Source organism: Acinonyx jubatus, chromosome B4 (assembly GCF_027475565.1).
Source record: "Acinonyx jubatus isolate Ajub_Pintada_27869175 chromosome B4, VMU_Ajub_asm_v1.0, whole genome shotgun sequence".
NCBI lineage: Eukaryota > Metazoa > Chordata > Mammalia > Carnivora > Felidae > Acinonyx > Acinonyx jubatus.
In genome coordinates, this window is record NC_069387.1 from 117940641 (window position 1) to 117964085 (window position 23445).

Below are 23445 nucleotides of genomic sequence, written 5' to 3' on the forward strand. Positions count from 1 at the left end.
ATTTTCACATTCATTTTCTCGATCAGGTTTTGAAGTCAAGCACCCCTGGATCCAAATCCTGTTTACTATACTTTATTATGTGTGGCAAATCACAAAAGCCCTAAGAGCTTCTTTTCTTCATTTATATAATGCAGATGATATCTTTCCAAAAGGTTGTTTTGAGAATGAAATAAAATATTCCATGTAAAAGATCTAACACCACTCCTAGAACACTATATGAGCTTCCTTTTAGGAACACTCCATTACCACTGCCTATGAGTCAAGCATTTCAAGCATTTCAAATTACCAAGCATTTCATGACAAGAGTTTCTGGAATATAAGGAGTCTACAAGCACCTATATGTTTAGTTAGTTATAAAGCACATATATATTTAGTTAGTTATAATGACAGAGTAAGTAACAAGTGCAATTGTTCCCCATCCTAGATGTGCATCTGGAACATCAGTGAAGCTTTTAAAAAGCATATAGGTCTGAACCCCACCCACTCCCTATCCCCACTGTAATTCGAATTCAGTAGCTCTTGGGTGGGGTGGAACCTCAGCATCTGTATTTTTGTAAAACTCCACATCTTATTTTGATGCATTATGGGTCCATGCTGGTAAACTTTCTACTGCATAAAGTATTTTACAGTTTTCAAAAATGCTCTGAAAAGTCCTCTGTTTTCTTCCTAAGCTGAAAAAGCTTGCTATTTTAACCCTTCCTCTGCAAAATACTTTCTAATTATTTGTTTATTCTTGTAGCTCTCTTTTGAGGATTAGCAGAATTATTTGTCTCTTTGATTATGTGGCGCCATTTACCATCAAGTGATCTTACTGGAAGTGAGCGGGAAGGTTACTGTAATTCACCAAACCATTGACATACTCCCAAGGCACTGGGATATTTTAATTATTTGATCCTTTCTTCTTGAAATGACAAAAAACAGGACACTCTAGGCACCTGTGGGCTAGCTCTATTGCTACATCTAAAAAAGCAACTGGACTCTGTTTTTCTTTTCTCTCTCCCAAGTTAAAGCGTTATATCACATATCTAAGTTATGATGGAGTGTAGCAAATGTATTCAACATTCAACCAACATTATTGATTCCTTATTTCATCAGAGACTAAAAGAAAGCCCAGAACTTTTCCTGTTTTTCATTTCTTGAATTTTCCCTTAAGGGTATAAATAACCTAAAAAGAGAAATGAAATACAGAAAATATTCCTGTGAATTATTCAAGCTTTCTCTCACCATGCCACCTGGTGTGCGCCTTGTGAGTTTGGATGGGTTTTGATTGCTGGTTTAGGTGAATTTACTATTTGGGGGCAAAGGGGTAAGTGGGCTATTGAAGGTTTGCTGTTTGATGACAGAATAAACCTACAGCAGGTATTCTTGCATCTGAGTTGTCCACTTGCTTTCTACCTTGTTTATTTTAGGCAAGTCACCTAACCACAACACATCATTTTCTTAGTCACTAAATTTTGTGTAATAATGCATACATCAAAGGACTCTTGTGAGGGTTATATGAGATAACACTGAGAAATGCCTGGTACTATTTATTCATTCATTCTATCTTTAATTTTGATATAAAATATAAGGTCTTACCTTAAGAAGTTTATCTTTCTACCAGGGAGAGATGACCCAGCCCCCATCTTCATAAAAAAAGAAACAAGAAGATCATGGGAACTTAAACACCTAATGGCCCTGAGTATGATCATGAGGCACCAGGCCTACAGGTGCTCTTTTCTAATCTACTAATGAGGCAATGGGTAACTCTGAGTGTATTCTATACTCTAGGGTATGGAATATGAGCTACTCTATTGAGTGGCAAAGTACCTTTTCAACATACTAACATTTTAGACTTAAATTTTTGTTGAACTGAACAGGTATTACCAAATAAATGAATTATCTTCAAGTCCCATGTGCATAAAATAAAGTGTGTAAGAAATACCTTGTTCAAATATTCTAAAATATCAAATACTGTTTTTCTTTTTCACTTAACATTCCAGAAAAGCAAGCCTTAAAAGTAGATGGTATCAGAGGATATTCTACATGTATTATAGTGGATACCTTCATGTAAAATAAATAAGGGATTGCAAATTGCAAAAATGTTTGTAGGAGAGTTTAGTTTTCTTCTTAAATTATGACTTCTTGGCCTTCTCTGATCTTCTCCTATGCTGCAAAGAACTAAAACAAAAATCATAGTTACATGATATATGAATTATAAACTTGTAATAGCAACAAAATATATCTTAAATAATCAAATAAAAATAACCAAACTGATTGTACTGACCATTGCAGAAAAATATTAAATTTTATACTGCTTAGCTAAAACAATTCACTTATCTTATATAATTTTTTTGCCTTCTAAAAGGTAAGCATGAAATATTATAAAGGCATATCATCAGAATTTATTCCAGTGACTGGCTAAATAACTTCTAGAAATTTTCCTGTCACCCTCCAGCTGAAGAGGGCAGTATCTCCTTGGCATGGAATATCAAGTCAATATTCCTCCACCCAGTTTTGGAAAGTTCTCTACCAAATAACCCTTCTCTTTCCCTTACATAATTTTTAAAACATTTTGCTTTCTAATCCCCAACAGTTTAGCATATTAGATGCTCAAAAAATATCTGTGGAAATAAGGGAAGAAAGAGAAAGAGAGGCAGGACTATGAATGTGTTTCTTAGGAACAATAGGAACCCCACTCCATTCCACAAAATACTCTTCCCATCTCTGGTAAGTGTATGCAATTTTATCATTAATGATGTATTCTACCACATATTCTTGGAAGGTGAACATTTGTAAAGCAATTTACTCACCAATTAGCTCAAAAGAAAAAGTTCAGAGCCAAAACTAGAGAGGCTAATAGATATGTGAAGAGAAAAAGTAATGCACAAAGGGAGTATTCTGGGAAAGACAGTGCTCTTTTCCTCCATTCTTGTTAAACTTACTCCTTCGGTCAGTTATTCAACAATTATTAGTTACCATATAAACTAGGGATACATAATCTGATTATTATAAGTTATAAAAGTATTCATTCTACAAATATTATTGGGATCCTATTATATGCCAGGTGCATCACTGTAGGGAACAAGATTGTCCAGTGTAAACACTAAGTAAATAATTAGTGTTTAGTGTAAACTCTAAATAAATAATTCCAATTGCGATGAGTGTAATAATGGAGAACTGCCATGACAACATAGTGGGAAATGGAGGTGGGGTGGGGCTCAGAGAAGATCACTAATAGGTAGCAATTTACTGGTATTTTTTTTACCAGATATTATTCATAATTGTGTCATGTCTGTCAACTCAAATCCTTCAACCCTTCCTTAAAATGCTCACCATCACCAACTGACCGCTTATTTCTCTCCTTTTGCCCCATTAGTAACTGAATTTTCAGTTTACACAATAGCTTATAAGATTGCCCATGTCCAAATTGAGTGATACAATATGTAAAATAAAAATATGTAAAAATAAAATTTAAATATATACAAATCTAGATTTGCTATTCATTTTAAGAGGAAATTCTTACTTAGAAAAAAATCAGTAGCACTATCAACAATAGCCAAATTATGGAAGGGGCCCAAATGTCCATTGACTGATGAATGAATAAAGAAGATGCAGTGTATATATACAATGGAATATTACTCAGCAATCAAAAAGAATGAAATCTTGCCATTTGCAACAACATGGGTAGAACTGGAGGGCATTATACTAAGTGAAATAAGTCAGTCAGAAAAGGATAAATATCATAGGATTTCACTTATATGTGGAATTTAAGAAACAAAACAGATGAACACAGGGGAAGGGAAGGAAAAATAAGGTAAAAACAGAGAGGAAGGCAAACCGTAAGAGACTTAAATACAGAGAACAAACTGAGGGTTGCTGGAGAGGAGGTGGGTGGGGAGATGGGGTAAATGGGTGTAGGGCATGAAGGAAGGCACTTGTGATGAGCATGGGATAAGTGATGAATCGCTAAATTCTACTCCTAAAAATCAATACCACGGTATATGTTAATTAACTGTGAAAGAAAGAAAGAAAGAAAGAAAGAAAGAAAGAAAGAAAGAAAGAAAGAAAGAAAGAAAAGAGAAATAAGGAAAGGAAGGAAGAAAAGGAAAGAAAGGAAGGCAGGCAGGAAAGAAGGGAAGAAGAGAGAAGAGAGAGAAAATCTTTCAAATAAAAAGATACCATCACAGCTCAGCAAAAGCGACTATCAACAAAATTAAAAGGCAGCCTACTAAATGGGAGAAGATATTTATAAATGATCTATCAGTAATGAGTTAGTATCCAAAATATGTAAAGAACATATAGAGCTCAATACCAAAAAACAAACAAAAACAAAAACAAACAAAAACAAAAAACCCAATTCTGTTTTAAAAATGGGCAGAGGACATGAATAGACATTTCTCCAAAGAAAACATACAAATGGCCACAGACACATGAAAAGATGCTCAACATCACTAATCATCAGAAAAATGCAAATCAAAACCATAATGAGCTACCACTTCACGCTTGTCAGAATGGCTATTGTCAACAAAACAAAACAAGAAATAACAACTGTTGGCAAGAAAAGGGAGCCCTCAGGGACTATTGGTGGGAATATAAATTGGTGCAGCCACTGTGGAAGCCAGTATAGAGGTTCCTCAAAAAATTAAAAATAGAAATATTTTTAATCCAATAATTTCACTACTGGGTATACCCAAAGAAAATAAAAAACACTAATTTTAAAAGATAAATTAACCTCTATGTTTATTGCAGCAACATTTATGCTAGCCAAGATAAGGAAGCAAACTGAGTGCCCACTGACAGATGAATTATATATATATATATATAATACATACATATATACATATATATGTACATACATATATATAATATACATATACATATACATATATACATATATATAATACATATATAAGTATACATTTACATATATATCATATATATATATAATGAAATATGACTCAGACACAAAAAAGAATGAAATCTTACCATCTGTAAAAGCATGGATGGACCTAGACTGTATTATGCAAAGTGAAATGAGTCAGAGAAAGACAAATACCATATGATTTCACTATGTGGAATATAAGAAACAAAACAAATGAACAAATAGAAAAACAAATAGACTCATAAATACAAAGAACTGGTAGTTGTCAGTGTAGAGAGATGGGCAAAATAGGTAAAGAGGATTAAGATTACAAACTTCCAGTTATAAAATAAATAAATCATATGGATGAAAAGGATAGCACAGGGAATACAGTGAATAAGATTGTAATAACATTGTGTTCTGACAGGTGGTGACAAGTATTATTGTGGTGAACATTGTGTAATGTAGAGAACTGCTGAATCACTATATTGCACACCTGAAACTAACATAACACTGTATGTCAACTATACTTCAATAATGACTTTTTTAAAAAAGATACCATCACATAGTCAAACAGGACTTCTTTAAGAAAAACAGTATGGAGGCGCCTGGGTGGCACAGTCGGTTAAGCGTCCGACTTCAGCCAGGTCACGATCTCGCGGTCCGTGGGTTCGAGCCCCGCGTCGGGCTCTGGGCTGATGGCTCAGAGCCTGGAGCCTGTTTCCAATTATGTGTCTCCCTCTCTCTGACCCTCGCCCGGTTCATGCTCTGTCTCTCTCTGTCCCAAAAATAAATAAACGTTGAAAAAAAATTTAAAATAGTGCAAAATTCATTGTTAACAAGTGCTTTTTGTAGAACTGCTATTAGAGCTCATTTAAGGTTGTTTTATAAAATATTCTGAAAACAAATTCATAGTTGTGTCTGTCTTCCAAACTAGACTACTTTCCTCAAGAATTTGAAACCTTTATATTATTTATATAACTGATGTAAAAATACTATGTCTGACAAAAAGTCTTTGCCATTGTAATTCTTGTTATATTCATAGCTATAAGAACAGGAAAGGCTTATGGTAACTATACTGCTTGGAAAAAATAATTTGATTTTAACAAATGACAGCAAGCAGGTGAAGTTAACCAAATCCTATTTTGCTTCCATATGTTTGAAGAAGAGTGACCTTCAAACTGGAAATATCATTTAATATAAAGAAGAAATTGAGACTCAAGACAGGTCATATAACAGTTAAAGAGCATCAACCCACATAAGTGAAGTCCAAGTCTCCAGCCCACATGTACCATATCTCAGTGCACTAAAAGAACTTACATATACTGATTGCTGTATCTTCCGTAGTTCTTCAGAAATCACAGTGAATGTGATAGATAACAGAAGACTAGAGATGGGCAAATTTTTATTCCAATTTTTAAAATAGAATTTGAGGCAAAGAGTAGGAAGTCTGAGATCAGTCCCTGCCAAATTTTGTTGAGTTAAGCAGATGGATTTTAAGGTCTTAGTAAATAAACAGGTATTCATAAAAACCAGTGGAATTTGCTTAATTGGGTTATGCTATGATATTTATTTCCTTTTTCCGTCTTCCCTTCCTTCTTTCATTCTTATCTTCTTTTATTTCTGTTACTCAAAAAGTGTCTGACACCTCTAGGGATACTTGACACAGAATGTTTGACGAAGCAAGATGTTTGCTAAACCAAAGTATCTGACAAAGAATATTGTGTACAAGATGAAGAAATTCAGTTTAGTAATAGCAATGAGATAAAACAAATTTGCCTGAAGAACATGCATTCACTAGCTAATGAAAGATAAAGATCTCTAATGGTTTCCATTGTGCTCTGTCCATTGAGCTTCTGTGTAATAATTTCTTTTAGCATTGTGATAAAATTATAGGAATCATAGACATATTGGTTATACAAAACAGTGGAAGGATTACTAGCACTTGCATGAGATCACCAGGGATACTTGCTCAAAATCATACTCCTAGCTGCTCCCTAGATTTACTTGATAGGAAGTTGAGGTGTTTTATTTTCTTTGTTAAGTTTATTTGGTTTGAGACAGAGGAGAGAGAGAGAGAGAGAGAGAGAGAGAGAGAGAGAGAGAGAGAGAGAGAGAGAATGAGTGGGGGAGGGGCAGGAAGAGAGAAAGAGAGAGACTCCCAAGCAACCTCCATGCTGTGCATGGAACCGGATGGGGGCTCAGTCTCAGGACTGTGAGAACATGACTAAGCTGAAATCAAGAGGCAGAAACCAACTGAGCCACCAGGTGCCCCAGGAAACTGTGTTTCTTTTTTTAAAAAATAGTGTCATTAATTATTTTGCACACTTAGGTCTGGGAATCCTTACCTTCAAGACATGTTCCCTACCCCCAATCACTAATCCCATGTGTCTAGGAGCCCAATTCAAAAAACAAACATGAGCAAAAAAGCATCTACAGAGAAGTACTAAAAGTTCTCAAAGAGGGGCACCTGGGTGGCTCAGTTGGTTAAGCGTCTGACTTTGGCTCAGGTCATGATCTCATGGTTTGTGAGTTCGAGGCCCAGATCAGGCTCTGTGCTGACAGCTCGGAGACTGGAGCCTGCTTTGGGTTCTATCTCCTTCTCTCTCTGCCCCTCCGCACGTGTGCTCTGTTTCTCTGTCTCTCAAAAATAAATAAATGTAAAAACAAATTTTTTTTTAAAAGTTCTCAAAGTTTCAGGGAATTTTTTTGCCCTGCAGTTGCCTTTTGTCTTGCTACTTGTCCTTGCTTAACCTCCTCTGTGATGTTCCTTTGATTATTACTTTATATACTATGCTCCAATATATTATTTGTTCAGAAGGACCCCTCTATTCTAAGGTTGTTGGGTTTTTTTAATGCTCCCGTGTGCGCGCGCGTGCGCGCACGCGCGCACACACACACACACACACACACACACACACACACACACACACCAAATGGTATTCTACTTCAAGTTCCACTCAGACTCCAGAATACCTTACCTCTGAGTGATTCAGCCTCTGGGGGCATCTGACAATTCACATGGAAACTGATAATTGTGATACCACCCTCAGTGGTGTAAACAGACACTTAAAACACCTAATTTTGGGCTACTTTAATTTTTCTCACCATTTCTACTGCCACCTCTATTACCATTCATTTCCACATTCATTACCACATAAAACAATTTGCAGTTCTTCAAATGCATCATTATGCTCAATAACATCATATCATCCAATAAATCTTTCCTGAAAACTATAATTCCTGCTTAATTTCTATTTGTACTTCTTTGCGACCTCTGTCTCCATCAGAGCATTTTTCACACTGAACTATGATCGCCACTAAAAGTTAAGCCTTGAGGGGTGGCCCAGGTAGCTCAGTTTGGTAAAGTGTCTGACTCTTGGTTTCAGTTCAGGTTATGATCTCACAGTTCGTCAGTTCAAGCCCTGCATCAGGTTCCATGTTGACACCGTGGACCCTGCTTAGGATTCCCTCTCAGTCTCTCCCCTGCTCCTTCTTTCTCTCAAAAATAAATGATAAATAAACTTAAAAATAAATACATAGGGGCACCTGGTTGGCTCAGTCAGTTTAGTGTCTGACTTTGGCTCAGGTCATGATCTCACAGTTCCTGAGTTTGATCCCTGTATCAGGCCTGCTGCTGTCAACACAGAGTCCGCTTCAGATCCTTTGTCTCCCTCTTCTCTCTTCCTCTCCCCACTTATGCACTCTCTCTCAAAAATAAATAAAACATTTAAGAAATAAATAAATAAAATTAAATAAATAAAAAAATAAATAAAACATTAAGCCTCATAATGGCAGGAAACTATATTTATGATATATCCCCATAAGCTAGCACAGTGCCAGATTCTTATACTTATTATGAGCTGGAAAAATGGATGGATGGATCCTATAGGAGTTCACGTCACAGGTGGGAGTATCTGAGAAAGGCAGGAAATAATTTCAGAAAAGTGAAAATGGAGTAGAGAAACTTAAGTGGGAGAACAGATATTCCTCTCCATCATGATGGCCAGTAACCTTTTCAAACCACGAAAATCTTGGACCTGAATGATGATATCAATTGAGGCTTACTACATTCAATATTTTCAGTCTCCTAGCCATTTTCTACAATTTAGCTGAAACACACTTACTAAAGTGAAAATCTGAATATGGCTTGCCTCTTATAAGTTGCAAGGTTATTCATAACTGGCTACTGCTTACTTCTCCCGATTCACTAGTCAGGTCTCCCCACCTGGAACACTGTGTTTTAACCATATGTTTAGAGTTCCTGGCACATGTGATTTTTTTTTTTTACCTCTGGCCCTTTCCACCATGAATACTCTTATTTTTCCTTGTAAAATTCCTAGTGTTCCTTCTGGACTCAGTTTCTACATAAGTTTCTATAGAACTCAGCTTTTACATCATCTTCTTGGGAATAACTAAGTCAGGTCACCTAGCATATACTCTCTCAGCACCCTATATTTATCACAGTTATAACGAAATAACAATTTGTGAAATTCCTGTCTTCTAAAGAGATTACAAACTTCAAAAAGCAAGGCGGCAATCTTTTCCATGACTTCCTCTTCAATATCTATCATAGTGTCTATCACATAGAAAGTGGTCAATAAATAGTTGTTGATCTAATGACCAAATAAAAATTAATGAGTGAAGCTCTTTAATTAAAATTACATTTTAAGCAAAATGAAGACTGATTCCATGTCTTTCTTATTCATCACTTTATTTCCATTGTCCAGCACAGTGTCTGGCACATGATAAAAGTCTCCCTAAAGAAACAACAGGTGTTGGTAAGGATGTGGAGAAAGGGGAACCCTCTTGCACTGTTAGTGGGAATGCTGGCTGGTGCAGCCACTCTGGAAAACAGTATGGAGGTTCCTCAGAAAGTTAAAAATGGAAATACTGTATGACCCAGCAATTGCACTATTAGGTATTTACTCAAAAGATACAAAAATATAGATTTGAAGGGGTACATGCACCCTGATGTTTATAGCAGCATTATCAACAATAGCCAAGCTATGGAGAAACCCCAAATGTCCATTGACTGACAAATGGATAAAGAAGATGTGGTATATGTTTATATATATAATAACATATATAATATTTTATATTATTTATATTATATATATATGTATATATCCTCTTATATGCTTTTAGTTTTCTAGATATTGGTACTTGATCATTTATTCATCCAGTTCCTTAAAAATGGAAATTTGGACTGTTACAAGCTGGTTTTCTTACTAGTACAGTGTTATAATTAATACTTCTATGCATGTTGAATGAAAGTTTCTCTAGAATTCATACCTAAATGTAGAATTTCTGAGTTCACAACATTACGCCAAAATGCCCATACAAAAATATTTACTGCAGTACTGTTTACAAAGCCAAAAATTGGGAATAGTCAAACTGTATCTATCAATAACAGAACAGACATATACATTTTAATATATGTATGCAATGCAACTAAAGAGAATGGGATAGATATACATGTACTGATATAAAAGGATGCCTCAAATTGATCGCTCAGTGAAAAAAATCAAGTTACAAAACTATGTATAAAATTACCTCAATTTTATGCAAATAAATAACAAAATTAATTTTAAATATATATAGAAATATAGAAATATGTGTGTGTATGTATGTGTGTGTATATATATATATATATATATATATATATATATATATATATATATAAAACCAGAGGACAATTTAGGAAATTCATGTTAGTGGTTATCCATGGTATATAAGATGGACTTATATTTTTCTCTATTTTGTATTTTTGTAGTGTTAAGTATACATTATTTTAATCTATGCCTATAACCAGAATAAATATATAAATACAATTTATTCTTATCCTGAAAATGGCACATTTTGATTTTCTGACCATGAATATTCCTTACATAAACTACTTCTTCCACTAATTCCTAACTCATTTCTGGTTTTAGCACAACCAGTCAGAATCTGTGCTTACCTAGATTACTGCATTCTCCTTCCTGCTATGACTTGAGCTTTCTCAAATTTAAAATTAATTACATTTCCTAATACTGCTTTTACAAAGAACCCTTCTGACACTACAACATCATCTTCTCAGGCTGGGATCCTAATTATCTTCTAGACCAATTATGGGATTTCAGGTAAAGAAAATATAATTGTAGAAGTTTAAAGGTGTATGCACCAAAATAGAAAAGTTGCTCTGGAGAAATATTTGTGGAAGCCCAATGAAGTTTCCTTAGGTTGGCATTTACTTGGGTGAATTAACCATTATCTAGTAATCAGACTCTAATTCTTAAAGAATCATAAAACTTAACCTCCTTATTGTTGGAAATTGATCAGAATGATAGGTACTGATTCAAGCTAATAATGCTCACAAAGAATTATACATATTCCATAATCTGCTATTCACCAGGCACTCTGTGTGAGGAATTGAACACATTGTGGTAAATAAGACAGATAAGCTAAAAGTCCAAAATCTCATCAGCTCTAAGTCCGAAACCATATCATCTGAATTCAGGTAGGGATGAGACTTCTGGGTATAATACATTATTCTCAGCTCCTGGAGCACAATTCCTCTTCATCTATGGACTTGTGGAACTAAAGAGACAAGTTATCTGGTCTTCACCTACCCTGATAACAAATAATACTAGGATAGGTATAGGACAATAGCTATCAACATTTCAGTTCAGAAGGGTGGTGGGGCTGGTGGGCTGGAATGTAAGATAAACAAAAAGGAGTCACTGTTCCAAAGCAGTTCTGAAATCCAGTGAACAAATGGGGCGGGTTCTTGATTAGGCTTCAGAGACTGGGAAAAATTCTCCTAGGCTCTCCCTTTTATTCTGTTAAGTCTCATCCTTCTTGGTTCTGCCTTATGGGTCATGTTTCCTTTTTTATGAAAGGTAGCACATGTTTGTTGCCCAGTAGATGTATTAGCCTGCTTCCTGCCAGTAAAATTTGGGGGATTCAATGCATCTTTTCCTTTTGTACTATCTCTGTCCCTTTCATACTAAGCTAGCAAATTTTTGCTGATATAAATTTCTCAAGAACTTTGTGAATCTTCCATGGATTTCCCAGGGATTCACTCCAGTAGAGAAAAGCCATATCCATGAATGTTTTTAAGATTGTTCCTTTTCTATGTCTTGGCCTCCTGCAGGGATGGCTGAAGGACAATGCCCTTAAGACTCTAGAGGTCCTCTGGTTTGATCTAAAAGATCAATGAGGCACACCCTTAATTTCTTGAAAGACGTCTTTGTGTGACTGAATACTCTGACATTTGATGTTTCTGAGGTTTTAGTGAAAAGCTGTATGGTCACACACTCAGCTATTTCTCAATGCCATACTTTTGGCAGCCATTTCTGAATTTTAGCATCTTCTGCCATCTGGAGAGGCTGAGAATTTTCAAAATCATTCAGTCCAAGTTCACTTTTGTTTAACATTTCTTCCTTTAATCTATCTCTCTCTGTTTGCATGTTATTATAAGCAACAAGAGGAAATCAGACACATCTTTGAAACTTTGCTTGGAGGTCCCCTCAGTTATATATGTAAATTAATATTTCACAATATTTCACATATTATACAATTTCATTAATATTTCTGCCAGGACACAACAAGGATCCCTCTTCCTCCAGTTTCTAATAACATGCTCCTCACTTCTGAGCCCTTAAGGCAGTGTTCTCAAAGTCTAGGTTTCTAAGAGTGTTGATAGTGATTCATGATTTCTTCATTATGCTCCTCAATTTTTTTTCCAATAGGCTCTATTGCCCAATCCCAAAGTCACTTCTACATTTTAGGTATATGTTACAGCAGCACGCCTCTCTTGGTACCAAAATCTATACTACTTCTCTATTACTGTGTAGCAAATTACAAAATTACAAAATTATTATTTTCCTCCAGTTTTTGTGACTCAGAAGCCCGTGCATGGCTTAGATCAGTTATCTGCCCAGAGGACTGCATTCAAAGTATCAGCTGGGCTACAGTTATGTGATTCTCATCTAGAGCTTAGGGATCTCTTCTAAGCTCATTCAGGGAGTTGGAAGAATTTTGTTTCTTACAACTCTAGGAATGAGGCTCTCTGTAAAAGCTTATGTGCTTAGGTTAAGCTCATCCAGTAAAATATTACTTGATTAACTTAAAGTTAACTGATTAGGAGCCTTAGTTACATCTGAAAATCCCTTTATATGTATATACACCTTTGAGTTGGGAAGAAAATTATGATGTCACTCCCCACTCCCCCATCATGTCACTCATACACATATATACACAAACACATATCTAGTTGTAGATCATAAAGTTTTCCTTAAATACATCTTTATGGTTTTCTGACTTTCTCCAAGTGATGCTAAACAGCCTTGGTTTAGCAGCAGTGAATGTTGGTGGTAGAATTCCAAAGAAAGAGGATAAAGAGGTGTCTAAAAGATTCTCAATGAAGTAGTAGGAGACATTCAGAAAAGAGGAGGGGTCTTCATCAGACCCTCATGGATAGATAAAGTCATCAGAACCAAGACACTGACATACTATAAAGAGCAGCCAATCAAACTGTAGTGTTAACGGAACAGAAACTTCAATGGGAAGGCTTTCCTAAGATGTTATTAGAGAACATAACTGTTCATATCCTACACTTTAACTCATCAAGAAATGATAATCAGACAAACCTTCCAGGAAAAAGCTTATGAACTGAGACGGAGCTTAATCTGGAGATGGACAGAGGCCTTTAAGGCAACCTGAGGCACACACACCTGAGCCCCCCACCTTCTTCCAAGTGTGGTTCTCAGACTTGACAACAAGGACAACTTATTCATACAGACCAAGATCCACTGGTTAAATGGAATGACAGTCCTATTGCATTAGTTTCCTATTGTTGCTATGGACAACCTACCATAACTTATTGGCTTTAAAAACACAAATGTATTATTTATAGTTCTATTTGTCAGAAGTCTCACTGGACTAAAATCAAAGTATCCTTAGGGCTGTATTCCTTAAGGAGGCTCCAGTAGAATTTATTTTCTTGCCTTTTCCAGCTTCTAGAAGTGAACTGCACTCTGGCTTATGGTCCCTTCCTCTACCTTCAAAGCCATCAGCATAGCATCCTCAAATCTCTCTCTTATTCTGATATTCCTATGTCCATTTTATGAGGACATTTGTGATTACATTGGCCCCACCTAGATAGCCCAGGATGATATTCTCATCTCAAAATCCTTAGCTTAATCACATCTACAAAGCCCCTTTTGTCATGTAAGGTAATATTTCACAGGTTTTGAGAATTAATAATGTGGACATCTTTGAGAGCCATTATTTTATTTACCATACCTGTCAAATGCCTTCTTAATAATCAAATTTGATCAGTTCATTTGGCTGCTGACAAAATGCTCAGTAACGTATTAATGAGTTTGCTTATAATGTTTATTTATTTTTGAAGGAGAGACAGAGTGTGAGTGAAGGAGGGGCAGAGAGAGAGGGACACACACAGAATCTGAAGCAGGCTCCAGGCTCTGAGCTGTCAGCACAGAGCCCGACGCGGGGCTCAAACTCACAAACCACGAGATCATGACCTGAGCCGAAGTCAGACGCTTAACCGACTGAGCCACCCAGGTGCCCCTTAATGAGTTTGCTTATAACATTTCATTTGTAAAATATTTCTACAAATATTTATATTCTCTGAAAAAATTAGTAAAGGCATAGTAATTAACAAATTCTATTAGCTAACAGAAAGTGTTAAGAAACATCATGTTCTTAAGGAATTGCTTCAAAGCAATCACAAGGCATCTAATCTATTCATATATTTGTCATTTAAGGTAAGGAGATTATCTTGATGAGTACTGAGTAATATACAGAATTGTTGAATCACATTTTGTACACCTGAAACTATTAAAACATTGTATGTTAACTACCCTGGAATGAAGGGAGAGTGAAAGACTACACACATTTACACTTATTTTAAATAAGCATATATTTTCAGCATAAAAAAATTAAGGGGAAAGTAGTTTTATTATAGTCATTTTCAAGTATGAAAACGAAAGCATAAAATGAGTTAAGTGGCTTTCCCCAGATCACTCAGGGAGGAATACTGGAGGATCATGAACAGAACTCAGCTTTCCCTATTTCCATTCAGTAGTTTGAAAGGCTAGGAAAAATGGTTACAATGATTCATAGTGATTATCTAATGTTTTCTTTCCCAAAGCAGTGCAAATCAGAAAGAAAAATAATTATAAAGATATTAATATGCCTTTGGCTATTTTCTTGGAGGGTTTTGTGTGTGTGTGTGTGTGTGTGTTGTTTTTTGTTTTTCATCTCATGATTTCAATAAAGCTCTAAAGAAGTACAGAGAACATGTTCCAACCTGTTCAGGAAATCTACTCAAACCTGAGTTGTCAAAATTTGTTGATTTTTTTTTTACCATTTATATATTTATTTTTGAGAGACAGGGAGTGAATGGTGGAGGGGCAGAGAGAAAGGGAGACACAGAATCCAAAGCAGGTGCCAGGCTGTTAGCGCAGATCCTGACACAGGGCTCAAACCCATGTACTGCGAGATCATGACCTGAGCCAAAGTCAGACATTTAATCAACTGAGACACCCAGGCACCGCTCAAACCTGAGTTGTTTTAGTTGAATTTCAAATAGGTTTGAAAGGTCTTAAATAAACATAACTTTAAAATTTAAAAACATACATCACTAACTTAACTGGTAGATACAAGCAAAAAGTAGAGTAATAATACATGTACTGTCTGAGGGCTTTAATTATAAGCACTCCATCAGAACAATGCAGCTAGCACCTGTGCTGCCTTGTGGAAAGGGCTGGAAGTCAGAATTTGGATGAAATCTCAATTCTTCCACATCCATCACCTGTGTAACTTGGAGCAGCCAACCACCCTCTCAGATTCCTTATACTGAAAATAAGAGCTATCTTACAGAGTTGATGTAAAGATTAATTTATGTAAAATACCTGGTATATAAAAGCATTTGATAACTTGCTACTTAGAAAAAAACTAAAATATAGGAATAGACTATCCTGCTAAAAAGTGTTTGGAGTGGATACTCTTATGTGCTACCCAGATTCCAGTTCAGGAAGGAAGGATCTATTCTCCAACCTGTTGACAGTGCTACTGATGTAAAGCTATTTGTTGTCAGCCCCTCTGAGGACTGCCTTGGCTGAAGACAGCCTCCTCACCCACTGCCCACCCGATTCCAGGGTCACTAGCTCCCAGTGACTGACTGATCAGATGATCCATCATCCCTGATTACAATTTTCCAGAGGGTTGGCTGTGGTCTCTGTTAAGACAGCTTACCATCTCAACTTCTCCCTCTATCCAGTCCTGTCTCCTTTCTTTCACTTCACTTCCACATGTGTTGATCTCAACAGTACTCTCTGTAAGTCTCCTATTCCTTAGTCATTATTGGGAGTTGGTTTCCCAGGGAGCGTCACCCAGCAACAATGTTGCTCAGCCTCTCCTATGGACCTTGCCATCACCATTCCCCATAAGGACACAAATACACATGACACACCCATACACTGTTAGATTGCTCTTGCAGGGATTGCAAAGTAAGGATTCTTAAACCATGAACATTACTTCTGCTGTTGTTTACCAAGAAGCCAGAAATGTACGAGCCCTCTGCCATAGATCTATTTTCCTCTTTCTGAACATCTTTCACTCACTAGTTTATGTAAAGATTCAGCCTATTACATTGGAAATGTTTATCTCACAATTGAGGAAATTTTAATATGATTTGTAGAGTGAGTGATATTAATTAGTAATTATTGTCTTCTGGGATTTGCTTCAAAAAAAGAGGATAAATCAAACACAATTGGCAAAATGTTGATCACTGATGAAGCTGGATGATTGGTACATGAAACTTTATTACACTATTTTCTCTACTTCTGTATGTGTTTGAATTTTCAATAACAAAAATTGAATAGTAATATGCCTTAAAGAAGTACATATAATACATAATACTTTAATAATAAATTTTTAAGATAAGTTTAATAATATATCTAAAGTCTCTTCTTCTTATGTTAAGCAAATAAATCTATCAAAATATGAAAAAAATTAGATTTTCCAAAGTAGATAAAATAGAGCTTGTTAGGCATCTTGCCAAGTAGTTCTCAAATTTATTTTTAAAAATTGCTGAGGCTTTCCTTAAAAGCAAACCCCATACGGCATTGCAAACTAAATTTATATTTTAGGAGATTTTTAAGAAATTTATGTTTCATTTTTAAGTACAGCATATATCTGTGCATTGTACAGACTTTTAGATTATGAAGACTTTATTATGTAATAGCAAATTATTGCAGTTATAAAATCTCAACTTTCATTGTTTTAAGTTACTTATTTTGAGAAATAGAGAGAGAGAGAGAGAGAGAGAGAGAGACAGCAAGTTGGGGAGGGGCAGAGATAGAGGGAGAGAGAAAATCATAAGCCAGCTCCATAGAATCAGCAGGGCAGAACCTGATGTGGGGCCCAAACTCAGGAACCTGAACTCAGGAACCATGAAATCATGACCTGAGCCAAAGTGGGATGCTTAACCGACTGAGGTCAGTGAGGTGCCCCTAAAATCTCAGCTTTCTAAATGTCTTTTTTCAAAACAATGCATGTGAGTTATTATATGATTATATGATTATTATTATATTATTATATGATTATATGATTATATGACTGAATCACTCCACATTCAGTCTGTGTGGAGTGGTATTATTCCTATTTAAGTCTCAAATGTTTAAGTATGCTATGATGAGGAAACAGAGAAGTGCCCAAATATACTACACAAACATGTTTCTTATCTTTGTATTCTTTTACATTTCACGGTCTTTCGGAATTTTGAAGTCCCATTTATTTGAGGTGATTTGATCCATCACAGGGGAATGCCATCACCTGGAAAATTATTTTTCTCAAAGGGATGTGATCATTGCAGTAATTATGGAGCTGATCAAAGGGCTTTCTGTAGCTAGGTTATAATGATATCCAAGTATAATAAGATTTGGTGGACCTGAAACAAAAAGAAGGGAATGGAGCATTCTACAGACAAACACATAAGTGGTATGAATTAGAAGTTAGTCTAATAGCCTGTGAAAGTTGAATTTTCACAGCATTTTACCTAGCTCTTTGGACTACCCACAAGTAAGCAAATAATACCCAAATATGCATAAAATATATCCACGTGGAGCCCAGTCCTTAGGGAACATGATGAATTTGAGGAGAGTCTGGTATAAAATAAAATAGAATGAGATAAGATGACAATTAGGAAAATTAGATTCTAATCCTAGATTTATCACTAACTAGCTCTATGACTTGAGCACTTTTACCTCTCTGTTTCTCCAACAGCCTCCAACTGAAGGCTCCTTATAGTTATTATATTCTAAGATTTAGGAATCAAGTACTATACTTTAAAAAAAATTAAGTTTATTTATTCATTTTGAGGGACAGAGTGAGAGACCACAAGCAGAGGAGGGGCAGAGAAAACATAGAGACAGAATCCCAAGCAGGCTCCATACCATCAGCACAGAGCCTGATGCAGGGCTTGAAGTCAGTAACTGTGAGATCATGACTGGACCCAAGACCAAGACTCCCATGCCCAAATGACTGCACCACCCAGGTGCCCCTCAAGTATTATACTTACAATGTTAATAAGCAATCATAACAATTTTCAGTAATTGGGGGCACCTGAGTGGCTCAGTAGGTTGAACATCCAATTTAATTTTGGCTCAGCTCATGATCCCAGGGTGATGGGATCAAGCCCTGTGTCGGCTCATTGCTGAGCGTGGAGCTTCCTTAAGATTCTTTCTCTCTCTCCCTCTGCTCCTTCCCCCCCAACTCTCTCTCTCTCTCTCTCTCTCTCTCTCTCTCTCTCTCTCTCTCTGTCAAATAAAAATTAAAAAATGTTTTCTCAGCAATTGGATTCAAATAATCTTCAATAAAAATTAAATAAAAATGTCAATGGAATTGTTCCAAAATGTGAAAATAAATGTTATTCATTATATTAGTTTAAGTTTCCAAACATATATGTTCTGTTTTCCATACTACATTTTTCTAAAATTTTCTGAAGGAACATGATATTGACCTTATGCCACGCAATTCAATGGGTGCTCTGCAAATCTGACTCTAAAGAAACTTGATAACTCAAATATGTCACATAAGTTTTAATTTAAATCAATTTTATAATTCTAAAGTATAGTCAAATTTAACAGAGTCTCTAATGCTTAGAAATGTCAGTTTTAACCACAGTGTACAAAATTTGAAGTGCTGCATTCTAGATACTTGTGGGCTTACTCAACAAGGAAACTACTGCAGGCTAGTAAAATAAATATAAAATTGTACACTGTAATATAATTTTGAGGTAACATTAAAATGGTAAAATTCAGGTGATAAGTTATCCAAGATAATTGTAGATACATGTAATTATTGTTATACATTATAAAAAGTCCTATATCTGTGATAATAGGAATTATAGACATGTAAAGCTTTAACTTATACAAATTATTACATTCCAATATATTAAATATATAATATGTGTCAGGCTCTAATTCTTACAGCATATTTTGAACATGCTATATCATTTAAGTCATAACAACAGAAGTTAGGCATATTACCTCCATCCATTATTATAATCTCCATTTATGGATAAGAAAACTGATCATATAAAACTTTTAAGACAGCAAATAGGTTGCCTTAACCAGACAGAGAGAACATGGTGCTAAGCAAATCAAGCATACTTACTAAAATTCCCATGAAAGAAGCCTTACAAAATTAAACAACCATTCATGATAAAAACTCTCAACAAAGTAGATTTAGAGGGAATATACTTCAATATAATAAAGTTCATATATGACAAACCCACAGCTAACATCATACTAAATGGTGAAAAACTGAAGAGCTTTTCCTCTAAAATCAGGAACAAGACAAGAATGTCCACTCTCCTGACTTTAAAAAAAAGGTTTATTTATTTATTTTGAGACAGAGAGAGCAAGAGAGCAGGGGGAGTGCAGAGAGAAGAGGGAGAGGGAGAGAGAATCCCAAGTAGTCTTGTTACTGCCAATGCAGAGCCCAATTCGGGGCTTGAACCCAAGAATCATGAGATCACGAGCTGAGCCAAAACTAAGAGTCAGATGCTTAACTGACTGAGCCACCCAGGTACCCCAGGTATGTCCATTCTTCTTACTTTTATTCAGTAAAGTAATGGAAATCCTAGCCACAGCCATAAGACCAGAAAAAGAAATAAGAGGCATCCACACTCGTAAAGAAGTTAAACTGTTTCTATTTTCAGATGACATGACAATATACACAGAAAACCCTAAAGATTCCACCAAAAAACTATTAATAGTAGTAACTGGACTCAGTAAAGTTGCAGGATATTAAATTAACACCCAGAAATCAGTAGTGTTTTATAAACTAAGAACAAACAACAGAAAGAGAAATTAAGAAAACAATTCCATTTACACTTACACCAAAAAGAATAAAATACTTAGGAATAAACTTAACCAAGGAGGTGAGGATCTATACTCTGAAAACTATAAAACACTGATGAAAGAAACTGAAGATGACACAAATAAATGGAAAGATAGTCTATGCTCATGGATTAGAAGAATTAATATTATTAAAATGTCCATATTACCCAAAACAATCTACAGATTCAATGCAATCTCTATCAAAATACCAACAGCGTTTTTTTTTCACAGAACTAGAACAAATAACAAAATTTGTATGGAACCACAAAAGACCCCAAATAGCCAAAGAAATCTTGAAAAAAATTTAACAAGGTTGAAGGTATCACAATTCCAGATTTCAGAATATACTGCACAGCTGTAGTAATCAAAACAGTATGGTACTGGCACAGACACAGAGATAAATGAAACAATAACAATGTTAGATATAAACCCACACTTCTATGGTCAGTTAATCCATGAAAAGGGAGGCAAGAATATATAATGGGGAAAAGACAGTATCTTCATTAAATGGTGCTAGGAAAACTGGACAGCTACATGCAAAAGAATGAAACGGGGCCACTTTCTTACATCATACACAAAAATAATCTCAAAATGGATTAAAGACATAAATGTTGAACCTGAAACCATAAAAATCCTAGAAGATAATGTAGATGATTTCTTTGACATCAGCCATAGCAACATTTTCTAGATATCTCTCCTGAGGTAAGGGAAGCAAAAGCAAAAATAAACTATTGGGACTAAATCTAAATAAAAACCCTTTGCACAGCAAAGGAAACTATCAGCAAAATGAAAAAATAACCTACTGAAGGGGAAAAGTTATTTATAAATGATCTATCAATTAGAGTTAATACCAAAAGATATAAAGAACTTACACAACTCAACACCAAAAACCAAATAATCCAATTTTAAAAAATGGGCAGAGAACCTGAATAGATATTTCAAAGACATATAGCTGGCAAACAGAGACATGAAAAGATGCTCAACATCAATCATCATCAGGGAAATGCAAATCAAAACCACAGTGAGATATCTTACACCTGTTAGAATGGCTAGAACAAAAAGGACAAGAAATAACAAGTATTAGTGATGATATGGAGAAAAAGGAATCCTTGTGCACTGTTGGTGGGTATGTAAATTGGTACAGCCACTGTGGAAAATAATGTGAATGTTCCTCAAAATTAAAAATAGAAATACCATATGATCTAGTAATTCTACTACTGGGTATTTACCCAAAGAAAATGAAAACACTAATTCAAAAAATATATGCACCCTTATGTTTATTACAGAATTATTAACAATAACCAAGATATGGAAGCAACTTGAAGGTCAATTGATAGATGAATGAATAAAGATGTAATGTGTAGTACACACACACACACACACTCACACACACACACACACACACACACACACACACACAATATTACTCAGCCATAAAAAAGGATAAGATCTTGCTACCTGCAACAACATGGAGGGACCTAGAGGGTATTATGCTAAGTGAAATAAGTCAGACTGAGAAAGACAAACACCATATGGTTTCACTTATATGTGGAATCTAAAAAACAAAGCAATGAATAAACAAACAAACAAACAGAAAGCAGATTCAGACCTATAAATGCAAGACCAAACTGATGGTTGCCAGAAGGAAGAGAGGTGGGTAGATGGGCAAAATGGGTGAAGGTGAGTAGAAGACTTTGGTTCCAGTTATGGAATAAAAGTCATTGGAATAAAAGCCTCAGCATGGGGAATAGAGTCAATGGTATGGTGACAGTGTGTGATGACAGACAATAGCTACATTTGTGGTGAACTTAGCATAATGTATATAGAGAGATGTTAAATCAGTATGTTGTATACCCAAAATGCATGTAACACCTGTATATGAACTAGACTCAAATAAAAGAAATTTTTTTAAAGAGTGAAATCTTAGCCAATAAATCATAATAGATATTGAAATGATATTTAGGCCCAAATACATTTTCATTACCTAATATAGCTTTGCTTATCCTTAATTTATTGATGCAGTAGATTATACTGATTGATTTTCTGGTGTATAACTAGCCTTCTATTCCTAGAATAAATTCTACTTAGGTCATAGGCATTATCCTTTGATTAAACTGCTATACTCTCTTATGTAATATTGTACCTAAACATGTGTAGATATTTGAAAAAGTTCATTGTTTAAAATTTTGGCACTATATTAATTGGATTTAGATGTCAGTATTACACTCGTTTCATACAATAAAACTATATTTTTCTATATCCAGGAATAATTTAGAATTTATAATATAGTGATGTTCACTTGTCACAATCATTCTCTTTTTTCTTTATTGTACTTACATGGCAAATCCCTATCCTGGCTAAATCTAACTCTCTGACTAAAACAAAACAGAGCAACTTAACATGGTTTGGAGAAAAATTATTTTCCACTCCTCAAAGTGACTCTTTCATACCATCTTCTTTTTCCTCCAGCAAACCATTTCCCACATCAGTCTCAATAAATGGCCATGTTATTATTTCATTGAAAAAAATAAAATCCAAATAAAACCTCTTTAGAGCAAGGAAAATTATCAGGGATAAAGAGGAACATTACATAATGATAAAGGGGTCAATTCTCCAAAAAGGCCTAACAATTTTTTATTGTGTATGCACTTAAAAATAGAGTATCAAAATATATGAGGTAAAAACTGATAGAAATACAAGGAGAAATAAATGCACTAACTATTATATATGGAGACTTCACAATACTCTCTAACAGAAATGGACAGAGTCAGCAGGAGAAAATCAGTAAGGAGTGGATGAACTCAATAGTACTATCAACCAACTGTATATACCAGACATCTATAAACAACTTCATGCAACAATAGAATACACATTTTTCTCAAGCTCACATGGACTTTCATCAAAACAGACTACATTCTAAGCCATAAAACGTACTTTAAAAAATTTGTAAGAATAAAAATCACACAATATCTGCTCTAAGATTACAATGGCTCAAACTAGAAATCTATAAAAGAAAAATAGCTGGAAAATCCTCCAAATATTTGGAAATTATACAACACACTTTTAAATAACATATAGATCAAAGAAGAAATCTTGAGACATTTCAAAATACTTTGAACTATATGTAAATGAAAATACAACTTATCAAAATTTGTAGGATTCAGTGAAAGCAATAGGTAAAAG

General features: G+C 35.1%; 1 protein-coding gene across 13 annotated transcripts in view; it reads right to left on the bottom strand.

Annotated features, from left to right (window-relative positions):
• The window catches only part of ANKS1B (ankyrin repeat and sterile alpha motif domain containing 1B), a 1063758-nt gene that overhangs the window by 692985 nt on the left and 347328 nt on the right, over nt 1-23445 (bottom strand). The gene's annotated exons all lie outside the window — the stretch shown is intronic.